General features: G+C 33.0%; 2 non-coding genes across 2 annotated transcripts; both read left to right on the top strand.

The window, feature by feature from the left end:
* The first annotated feature begins 4,799 nt into the window (after positions 1-4,799).
* On the top strand, positions 4,800-4,873 carry Trnat-agu (transfer RNA threonine (anticodon AGU)). Its single transcript has one exon. It is a non-coding gene; the product is annotated as a tRNA-Thr (tRNA).
* Positions 4,874-5,471: 598 nt separating this feature from the next.
* Positions 5,472-5,545, top strand: Trnat-agu (transfer RNA threonine (anticodon AGU)). The gene has a single exon. It is a non-coding gene; the product is annotated as a tRNA-Thr (tRNA).
* Positions 5,546-11,333: the final 5,788 nt, after the last annotated feature.

Raw genomic sequence — 11,333 nt, 5'->3', positions numbered from 1 at the left:
AAAGTGTAACTGGAAGCTCAACACTTGCAAATATTTTAAAACTTTTCTAAACTTGCATACTATATACATACACACATACACACATAAACAAAGCAAATGTTCAAGAAATATAATAATTTATGGGAAAAGCATAGTATATAGTATAGTATATAATATATTTGAAACAGATGCTCGATTTTAAATTAGAATTTTGGGGTAAAAGTATATTTGAACGAAAATATTGGAAAAGCACTAATATTTAATATTTCCCATATTATTTCTACTCGTAACATGTTGCATAAGCAATACAACGCCAAGCGAATAATCCATCAATTTCAAAAGAAAATGCACATGGTGTTAGGGGGAGACTATTTCATCGTTAGCTTGAACCATTGTATCCTACTGTAACACATTAAGTCTTGAAACAATATAAAAAAAGGTGTACCAAGTAATTTCCGGTAGTGTTGTATTGTTGTAATAATTTAATTCCTAGCTAAATGAAATTTCAAAAAAAAAATCGATTTTGCTAAGTTGATAGGACTATCCTTAATGACTATGCCAAATGTGAGCGCGATCTGTAACCAGTTTGTTTACAGTAGCTGCCCAGTAGTGCTTTGCGATTTTTACAATGGATAAAAATATCGCACAAAGAATTTGTCAAAAATTTTGTATTTCTAACCAAATTTCGAATCGAAAAGGCTTACTTGCGGTGATTCAGTTTTATGGGAAACACAATCTTTGGAGTGGTACAAAGCCTTCAAAGACGGTCGAGAGATCGTTGACGACATGCCTCGTTCTGAACGACCTTCGACCTCTTTAACTGATTAAAATATTAAAAAAGTGAATGATATGGTGCTTGAAAATCAGGCAACTGTTAGAGAGATGGCATGGGAGCTCGACATTTCTCGCCAGTCCGTTCGAATGATCTTCACATTCAAGGAGAACATTATAACTACCGATAGGTTGGTCAGTTTGACATATAAACAAGTCAACATTCGTCGACATGGAACCCATTTCCAGTCAATCGAAGAGATAAAACAAAATTCGTTGAAAATTATCCTAAAAAGTGCTTATGAAAAATGTTTCGAGGACTGAAATCGTTAGCATAAGTGTATAGTATAATATCCAGTGGGGATTACTTTGAAGGCGACAAAATAAATATTGATTAATAATTAAATATTACAATTTTCCGGTACTTTTTGCTCACAATGTAAATATCTTTATAGTAATCTGTGTATATATACCTAAGCCTCCTCCTTCAGAAACTTTATACAGTAGAATCGAGTGAATGCAGAACTTGCACGGGCATAATGAAATGTTAGAATACCCAGCATTCAACCAGTTGAGACGATATATTTAAACAAAGAACCAACCAACCTATGTATGTGAAATAAAGTGCTTTAAGACCAAGCTTACCAAAGAATACTTCGGGTATATAAAAACATTTGCATAAATAATTTTGCAAAAATAGACTCCACATTTAAATAATAGAGATCCAAATGGAAATAAAGAAAAAACTAGTAAATGTCATATAATCAAAATTGACCCGGACTGTCAAAAACCTTACATTTTCAAGAATTTTAATACAAATCTTTAGTATCGCCTTTAAAATTGGCTCCCGAACCAATAGAACAATTTAAATTCAGAAGGGATGATCTAGAGCCATTCGTTAGTTTGTTGCATAGTATGGACGTCATATTCATAAAACTAAGTTTCGTCACCAGTAAATTATGACTACAGGATCCCGAGCTAAATACGTTGTCACACATTTCTTTTCCGTCCTCTACTTGACGTCATTTTCGCAAAGGATTCAGGCCCTTTTGTACTTTATTTCATACCCAAAACATTAACCAAAATGTGTTGCATCGATTCATAAGAAGACCAGTGCTGTGGCTCTGATGCCAACACGACGATGTTCAACCACTGTTTCTATAAACTTTTTTAAACGACTCGCATGAGGCAAGTTTTCGATGATTTCTCGACCTTCACTGAATACTTGATGTCACTTTATTACATGTTTAGGTGGTAAAGTAGATTCCGCAAAACACTGCTTCAAGAGTTTCAATGATTTCTTTGTCGTGATTTCTTTTAAAATACAAAACTTCAAACAAAGTTGTTGTTAATTTTTTTATGCTTGCAAAGAATTGGGACTGTCTCAAACCACAACTTGGCGGATTTTAAGAAAGGATTTGGACTGGCATTCATATAAAAATGTTCACACTCAAGAACTTAAGCCACTGCATCACAGTAAACGTCGTGAATTTGCTGATTTTGCCTTGGAACAACATGAAACGATAACCAACATTTTTAAGAAAATCATCTTCTATGATGTGGTTCACTTTCATCTGAGTGATGCAGTAAATAAAAAAAAGTGTCGATTCTGATGCGAAGAAAATCCACAAATTATACATGAACAGCCATTAGATTCACCTAAATTGACAGTTTGGTGTGGATGTTACGGATGGTGTGTGATTCAATCATCGGTCCGTACTTCTTTCGAACACGGTAATTGTCAATGGAGAGAGGTATATATCGATAATAAGCAACTTTTTATGGCCGCAATTGGAAGAAGTTGATATTGACAACAACTGGTTCCAACAAAACGGCGCTACGTGCCACATAGCAGGTACAAGAAGCGAATTGTTGCTAGAAAAGTGTGGAGATTCGATTATTTCAAGAAATTGTGACATTGAATGGCCTCCAAGAAGTTGCGATTTAACACCATTAGACTACTTCTTGTGGTGTTATATGAAATCATTGGTCTTTAGCAATAAACCAGACTCTCTTCAAGCTTTAGAAATCAACATTGGATGAGCTATTCATGACATCCGACTTGATTTAGTGAAAATAGTACTCGAAAACTAGAAGTCGTGGAGGAAATTTTAATGATGTTGTATTCAAAACTTAATTGTATCGATTGTACTTGACATTAAATAAAAAACATTTGAATTTCATTAAAACATAACGTGTTTTTGTTTAAGATAGCAAGTCACTCTTATTGGAAATCCGTTACGGACCAGTCCGGGTCAATTTTGATCGCATGATAAAATTAATTAAATTTATTTAGAAAATAAACATAAAGTTGACCACATTTGAGATTTGAAAAAGTCGAATATTTTGTAAAAGTCGGTAATACCAAATTCTAAAATCGTTTAGTTTGGGCTTAAATTCACTTTTCGTTAATTTTAGGCAAAATTTTAATTTTTCTGATACTTCATATATGAAATGATCGCCAAGTCATTCGTCACCTAAAATGCAAAATAAAATAACATCGCTTTTCATAGGCTTACAGGCGAAGGGAAAACGATGTAATAGAAACCAATTACGATGAAAAAAAATTGCTTTTTGGTTATAAAATGGTTATATATAGTATTAGTTATATCTGACTCTCTCTGGTATATAATTGTTTTCAAACACTAACTAATTTTATGTTTAATCAGCTTTTGCGTTGACTAATGCTGGAATGTGGTGAATTGTTCTATGAGTTTTAAAAAGCAAATATTTCAGTGTTCAAGTGTAAATTTCATTATTTTTTATTTACATACACACACAAACATATGTATAAATATCTCAAAAATACTGCCAAACTGGTGAAGCAACTAACCAACAATTAATGACATATGACAGCTGCGCAAATCGGCTTAACAATAATCAGCAAATTTTTATGAACAGCTAACTGCAATCTCAGCCCAACAAAAAAAAACAGCTAAAACAGTTAGCAACGGAAGTTGGCAGTAGCTCCAATATAACCACTCATAAAAATAACAATAAAGTTGGTACTTGAATTTTAATCTCAGCCCCAAGCACTTCACACCGCCTGCACAACAACAATAACAACCACCGCCGACAGTCTTCGCTACAGCCATAAAATAAACCACGCGACAGCATTTAACGCCGAACGACGCACTAAATGTGCTGCTAGCCGGTCCAACATGCCAAAAAGAACGCACGTACACATATACACACACACACATTCGACTCATATACGGTATGTTATCACATAGACTTCCACCGACGCACCGCCTCTTTGCCGTTGTTGGTATGTAGTTTTCTATTTATTTTTGTTGTTGTACATTTGTGCTGTTCTCATTTCAGTTGTATTTGCAGTTGTTTTTGTTGTTGTTTATATTTGATGTTTGCTGCTGTTTATATGAAACGTCAAACGACACTCGAAGCCAACTGACGCTCTCGCCACCGAAGCAATGGTCGTGGCAACGGTACTTAACATGTTGCAATTGCCTCAATAATTGTTTCAATAATCGTAAAAATCACGAAAATGGCGGATACTCAACGGACTCAACGTACTCAACTCGAAATCGGCTGGCTAAGCACAACCGGGCGGGAATATTAACGGATGTTACGTATACGCAGCAACAAATGTGACTAAGAACTGGGTACTTTTAGGTTAGAATATTTATGAATGACTGTATGTTTGTATATATTTGTATGTGGTTATCAAATAAACGCTGGAGAAATCTAAGGTGTGGAAGGTTATTCATTACCTTCGTACATTAACTTCAAACATTTTATTCTAAAAAATTAAAATTTTTTGAAAAATATTCTACCATACATGCCAATTATAATTTACAGGCCAGAAAAACCTCATTTTTATAAATGAAAGTATACTTTAAAACATCATTCTTTATATTTTATCTCCAGACGCGACATCAAAACTTATCTATAATTTATAATTATGCTTCCAATAAAATAATAATAAAATATTTCATTGATATGCGTTCAAAATGCGTGCTATTAATTTAATTTTAGTTCTTCTCCACCTGCTTACGCTTGTTGACTTCTTCGCGCAAAGTTCTTTATGTGGCGCCGTGGCTTAGTTGGTTAAAGCGCCTGTCTAGTAAACAGGAGATCGTGAGTTCGAATCTCGCCGGGGCCTACAGTGACCAAGTTTGGGTAACACTGGAAAAATAGGTTTTTTTAATAAACGAGTTTTTGAAAAAATACTTAAATAAGGAAAAAGTGAAATTTTCAAATTAATGGTTACATAATAGAAAATAAAATATGAAAAAACAACATAATATAAAAAAAAAATATAAAAAAATTGCGCTTATATTCAATTAATTTATGTATATACAGTCTAAAGCATAATATAGAAATTATTATTCATTATTGTACTACCAGTATATTTCTAGTATAAATTTAAGGTAAGAGTTTTTTATATTTTATCTAAGTTATACTTTGAGACTATGAATATAAAATATTAAAAATTAAAACATATTATATCTATGTATACAAGTAAATAATTTGTAGGGTTTAAAATATTAGCTAATTTAATAAAAATAATTTATTTACAATGAAGAAAAATTTGTAAATGAATATTCTATATATTTGAAATTCGGTCCTTAAACAAAAAAACAAATATGCCATCTTAAAAAATATTTTTCTTTTTGTCAAAAAATATCAATTTATATCCTCTATAACATTAAAATCTATGCTATCTTACTCAGTTTGTTATACAACAGGGTTGCCAATATGGCGCCGTGGCTTAGTTGGTTAAAGCGCCTGTCTAGTAAACAGGAGATCGTGAGTTCGAATCTCGCCGGGGCCTACAGTGATGAAGTTTGAGAGTCACTGGAACAAAATCGATTTTTTAATATGCAAGTTTTTGAGAAAATTCTAAAGCAATAAATCAAAGGTACAATTTAAAAATGACAAAAATTGAATAGAAAACGAAATATGCAGAAAAATGATGGAAGGGTTCCAATAGATTACAGCAATATATAGGAGGAGCTAGCTCCAAAGCACATATTGAAAGTTTTTTAAATTAATGTGCCGATAAATGTATTTCAGACTGGCGTATTTAATAGTTTATTTCATACGTCAATTTTCATATTTTCTTTTTTGTGTTACAGTATCATAAATGTTTTAATAAATAACATTTTAAATTTTTTTTTTAAAGGTTAATTCTTTGTCTTGAATAACAGTACAAAATGCATTTGCAATGAAGTTGAGATTCTGACATTTAGCTTTAGACAAGTTTTTTTAACGGCAGACCAGAGATCGTCCATATTTTTATAATTAACCTTTGCAATTTCAGTCTTGACTATATTCCATAGGTTTTCAATTGGATTTAAGTCAGGGCTTTGTGCTGGCCAATCCAAAATTTCTATCCTCTCTGCAGAAAACCAGTTTTTAACTAGCTTCGAGGCGTATTTGGGATCGTTGTTTTGCATAAATTTCCATTTAATTGGCATAGACTCAAAATCATATGGTTCCATATGGTTTTTTAAAATGTACAACTACTGAAACTTGCCCATTTTTCCATTGATTCTTACGAACGGACCTACACCATGCCAAGAAAATGCTCCCCGAACCATAATATTTCCTCCACCTTGCTTTCACGTCTTCTGAGTGTACCTAGGATTATATTATTGGCACTTAAGACGATGTACAAATATTCTACCAACTGGTCCTATCTTGCTAACCTTTGCTTCGACACTCCACAATATATTTTTCCAAAAATTTAAGCTTTTCTCTTGATAAGCTTTGGCGAAGATCAGTCGTTTTGAAATATTTTTTTTGAAAGGAGTCTTATCTTCCTCTATATGCGTCCGAACAATTTAGCCTGATTCAGACGTCTTCTGAAAAGTCTAGAGGATGTTTCTAAGCCCAATGATTAGTTGATATCAACTGCTACCTGACGTGATGATTTAAATGGATAATTTTTGGCGATTCTTACTATAGCAGCGTCTATACGCGCATCCGTCTTACGAGGTCTTGGCTTCTTGGCTTCTGAATCCTGCATTTGACCAATACTTCGGAATTCACCATACATGATTTGATTGCGCTCATAATTTTTTACGAGAAATTTCCATCAGTTTAGCGATTTCGGCCACTTTTTGCCTTTTTTTATACATGTTCCAAATTATTCGCCTTTCTTCTACTGTAGTATGCTTTCCGGATCCCATTTTATATTATTCCTTTCACTGAAATACTTTTAATTATTTATTTCTCAACAAGACATAAAAGGATGTTCTTAAATTTAAACCTGTCCGAGTACTACTTCTGCGAAGTAATCTGGTTAGGAATCCTACCACACGTCATCTGCAGAAGCTGTTTTATATTGAACATAACAAAATTTGGCTCCCGAAATCTGTTGTAAACTTCTTATCATTATATTTTTATACTCTTGCAACTAGTTGCTACAGAGTAATATAGTTTTGTTCACTTAACGGTTGTACGTGTCACCTAAGTTTAATATTGAATTGACAGACGGCAGCATTAGTCCGGATTAACTGCGCACTTAATCAGATCCAAATTTGTAGGTGAGCGACGGCAGCTATGCGAGTTTGAAACTCTCGTAAACAGCTGATTGTCATATTTATAATATTTTCAATGAAAATGGATGGAAAATAAACATATCAACACGTTTTTTTTTTAAACTGCATCATAACATAACATCGTGACATAAAAACAGTTGTCAGTGTTGCTTGCTTTTCATTTACAATAGATTCAAATTGACTATTTTTAACAAAGTTGCCAAAGAAAATGCATTTAAGTCTCTAAAATTTTCAGGATTAAATGGGAGTTAGCAACAGTTAGCAACAGATAGATTATCTTCACTAACTCCTGAATCAACTGCATTAATCCGTATTAACGCTGCCGTATGTCAATGCTATAAGCGAGGTAGATAAAGGTTATATATGCATATATAAATGTTCAGGATGACGAGAAAAGTTGAAATCCTGTTGATTGTCTGTCTGCCCGTCCACCCGTGCAAGCTATAACTTGAGTAAAAATTGAGATATCTCGATGAAACTTGGTATGCAGGCTTCTTAGTACAAAAAAAATTCGAGTTCGGCGTAAATAGAGATGGCAAATATTTGAGTACCTGTGACTTTGTCACTGCTACTTAAAAATCACTGGTCACAGCTGTGACAAGTTTCCTAAAGTAGCAGTGACAGGAATTAACGAACAAAGTAGCAGTCACAGTATCACATGAAAAATTGCGACTGTGACAAAATAGCATTCACCGTGAAATATAAAAAATTGCGACTGTGATGAATTCATATTCATTAAAGCTAAGAATTTTCTTCAATTTCAGATAAGTATAAATTGGTTAACATATAAAAAGTTAATTTATCTTTAAACGGGTAATATTTATGTACAAATTAAATTGATTACAGAAACCTCAATGCTGTAGTAAAGCCAATAATAAAACTTTTAATCTTAAAATTGCATCAATTTAAGTATATAGAAATTTAAAAAAAAACTTATAAAAAGTATTTTATAAGTAACGAAATATTTTTAAAAGTATGTTTTCGTTTAATTTAAATTGTTTCTATTGAGTATCCTTATATTGAAAAACACCTTCAGAGAATATATTTATTGTGACTTTAAAAATGTGCGTCTTAAAAAATAACGGATCATGTACATTAATTTTTGTACGAAACGGTTACAAATCAGTTTGCTTATATTTAATAAAAATTAAAAATGTCTGTGTCAAAAAGAACCAAAACGAGTTATGTGTGGCAATTTTTTAAAGAAGTGGATGCTGTTTTTGCAAAATGTGATATTTGTAAATACAAAATATCATATAAAACGTCAACATCAAATTTAAAAAAACATATGGAACGGAGGCATCCTACTGTTCGATTGGAAATGGTAATATAATTTTGAAGTTATTATCAAATTGGTATTGTGAAAATATTTTTGCAGACGGAAATTACGCCAGCGCCGCAAAATGCGCCTGTTACTTTTGAAGAGGATATTCCATCAACTTCGACTGCATTACCAAAGTCTTTAACACAAACCAAGATTTTAAATGTGTGTAAAGTGAAATAACAAGCAAGTTATTGCAGCTGTTTAACCTTTCTCTATAGTTGAGGACAAAGGTTTTCGGGAATTTGTAACAGCTCTAAATCCATCTTATGACATCCCTAGCAGACGTGTGATTTCAAAATCAATGATTCCTGCATTGTATGAGGAATGTAAACATAAGGTGCGAGAAATGATTAGGAGCGGGGAAAAGTTTTGTATCACCACTGATTGTTGGACATCGAGGAACACGTCTAGTTTCATTGCTGTAACTGCACATTATGTGTCCGAAAATTTTGAACTAACGTCAGTGCTTTTATCGTCATCCCAACTGAGGCAAAATCATACAGCTGAAAACTTAAGTGAGGCGATACAACAAATCGTAAGTGATTGGAAAATTAACGATAAAATATTGCTAGCTGTGTCGGATAATGCTAGTAACATAAAAAGTGCTATAATTAATATATAATTAATAAGTTAGGTTGGAAGCATTTTGGTTGTATGGCTGACACAATTAATTTAATTGTAAAAGAAGGATTACGCATTCCTGAAGTAGAACAAGTAACTGATAAAGTTAAAATAATAGTTGCTCACTTCAAGAAAAGTACTTCAGCGAATGAAGCGTTTGAAAATTACCAGTGAAACAGCGGTAAAGAACCTCTAAAATTAATTCAACAAGTAGAAACGAGGTGGAACTCCACACTGGCAATGTTGGAGCGTTTTTCGGAGTTGGAGGAAGCGGTGAAATGTACTTTGGTAATTATAAACAAAAATTTACCTATATTAACCAGCGACGAGTGGGCGACTGTTGCTGCTTTGTGCAAAATTTGTAAACCATTTAGAGAGCCACAGTAAGCATTAGTGGTGAAACATATTGCACAGGTTCGCTGGTAATACCAATCGCAAATGGTCTATTAGATGTGTATAGACACTTGCGAACTGAAACATTTTCAAACACTATACAAAAAGTGATTGAAATTATTTTAAATGGAATTAGGGAACGTTTTAGCAGTTTACAACACAGTAATACACTTACGGTAGCTACTTTTCTAGAACCCCGGTTCAAATTAGTGGCGTTGACTGATGAATCAGCAGCTCATAACACACAAGAACTTATAAAACGTTATCTAATCGATATGCAAAAAGAAGAAATAGAATTTCAGACTGAAAGAACAGAAGAAAATATTGAAAAATCAGTATCAATATTGAGTTCTTTCGATAAATACGCTAATGAACATAAACCACATGGTAGCGTAGAAGCAAAAGCCATTATTGAAATTCAGCGCTATTTGGAAGATGGCCTGGTTTCCCGTAGTTGCGACCCATTTCATTGGTGGCTTGAAAATAAATACAGATACCCTAAAATGGCAGAATTAGCCAAAAAGTATTTATGTGTTTTAGCCTCCTCCGTTCCTTGCGAGAGAATTTTTTCCAAAGCGGGGAAAATTGTATGTGATCGTCGGTCAAGATTAAGCGAAAGGAATACTGAAATATTGTTGTTTTTGAATACAAATGGAAAATATTTACAAACATAATATTTTGGCCTTCTTTTCCATTTAATGTAAATATTTTTAACACTATTTAATTTTATCTTTTATGTATATACTTTGTATTTGGTGATTTTCTAAAAATGAATTTACTATGTTAATTTCTGTTTATTCTAATAAATATGTACATTGTACCTAAATGAAAAAAGGAAACAATTTTGTTCTACTTTATTGGCCTATGTCTGTTACAATTTTTATTTCAGTCACAGTCACAGTTTAAAATCACGGCTACTACAAAGTCACAGTCACAAGTAGCAGTGTTCCTTAAAAGTCACAACATCGCCCATCACTAGGCGTAATCGGACCACTGCCACGCTCACAAATCACCATTCACCGAAAACATATAAAGTGCCATAACTAAGCGCCAAATTAAGATAGAAAGCTGAAATTTGGTACAGAGGATGGTAGTACCAAGTGGCAGTTGTATGTAAAAAAATTAGGAAAAAGTGGGCGTAACCACCCCCTCTAAGAAGTTTAATGTACATATCTCCTAAACCACTTAAGCTACAACAACCAAATACAAAATAAGAACTTCTACCGAGAGTGTGAAAATGGAAGAAGTCGGATGATAACTCCACCCATTTCCCATATAACGGTCAATAACTAAATACGCCAGAGACATTAAATTTTAGTACCGAGATGGTATATTTCACTTTCCAGTACACAAATCAAGAATCAATTAATATAACAGAATAAAACTTTTCAAGAATAATGCCTTTAGTGTGTACCACCTTATGACCAAAAATTGTTTACATCCAATAAAAACTATTCAAGCCCCTAGGTACTGAATATTTGAACCCTGGCACCTATAGTTGGCCCTTGACCCTACTTTTTTTTAATATTAAGGAGTGAACCTTACTTCGACTTAAATTTCTAACAAAAATTCCCACGTAAAAATATAGGATATTTTTTCTCAAATCAGTAAGCTTTATTGCCCGTAAATGGTTTTTCCTTTCATTTTTGTTAGTTTATCTTACGTTTTCAATGGAACTTCTTTAAAATTACTCTAGATCAATAAAATCAACGCATTAG

This window comes from Bactrocera dorsalis, chromosome 3 (assembly GCF_023373825.1).
Source record: "Bactrocera dorsalis isolate Fly_Bdor chromosome 3, ASM2337382v1, whole genome shotgun sequence".
Taxonomy (NCBI): Eukaryota; Metazoa; Arthropoda; class Insecta; order Diptera; family Tephritidae; genus Bactrocera; species Bactrocera dorsalis.
This window is presented reverse-complemented; position numbering and strand designations above follow the sequence as displayed.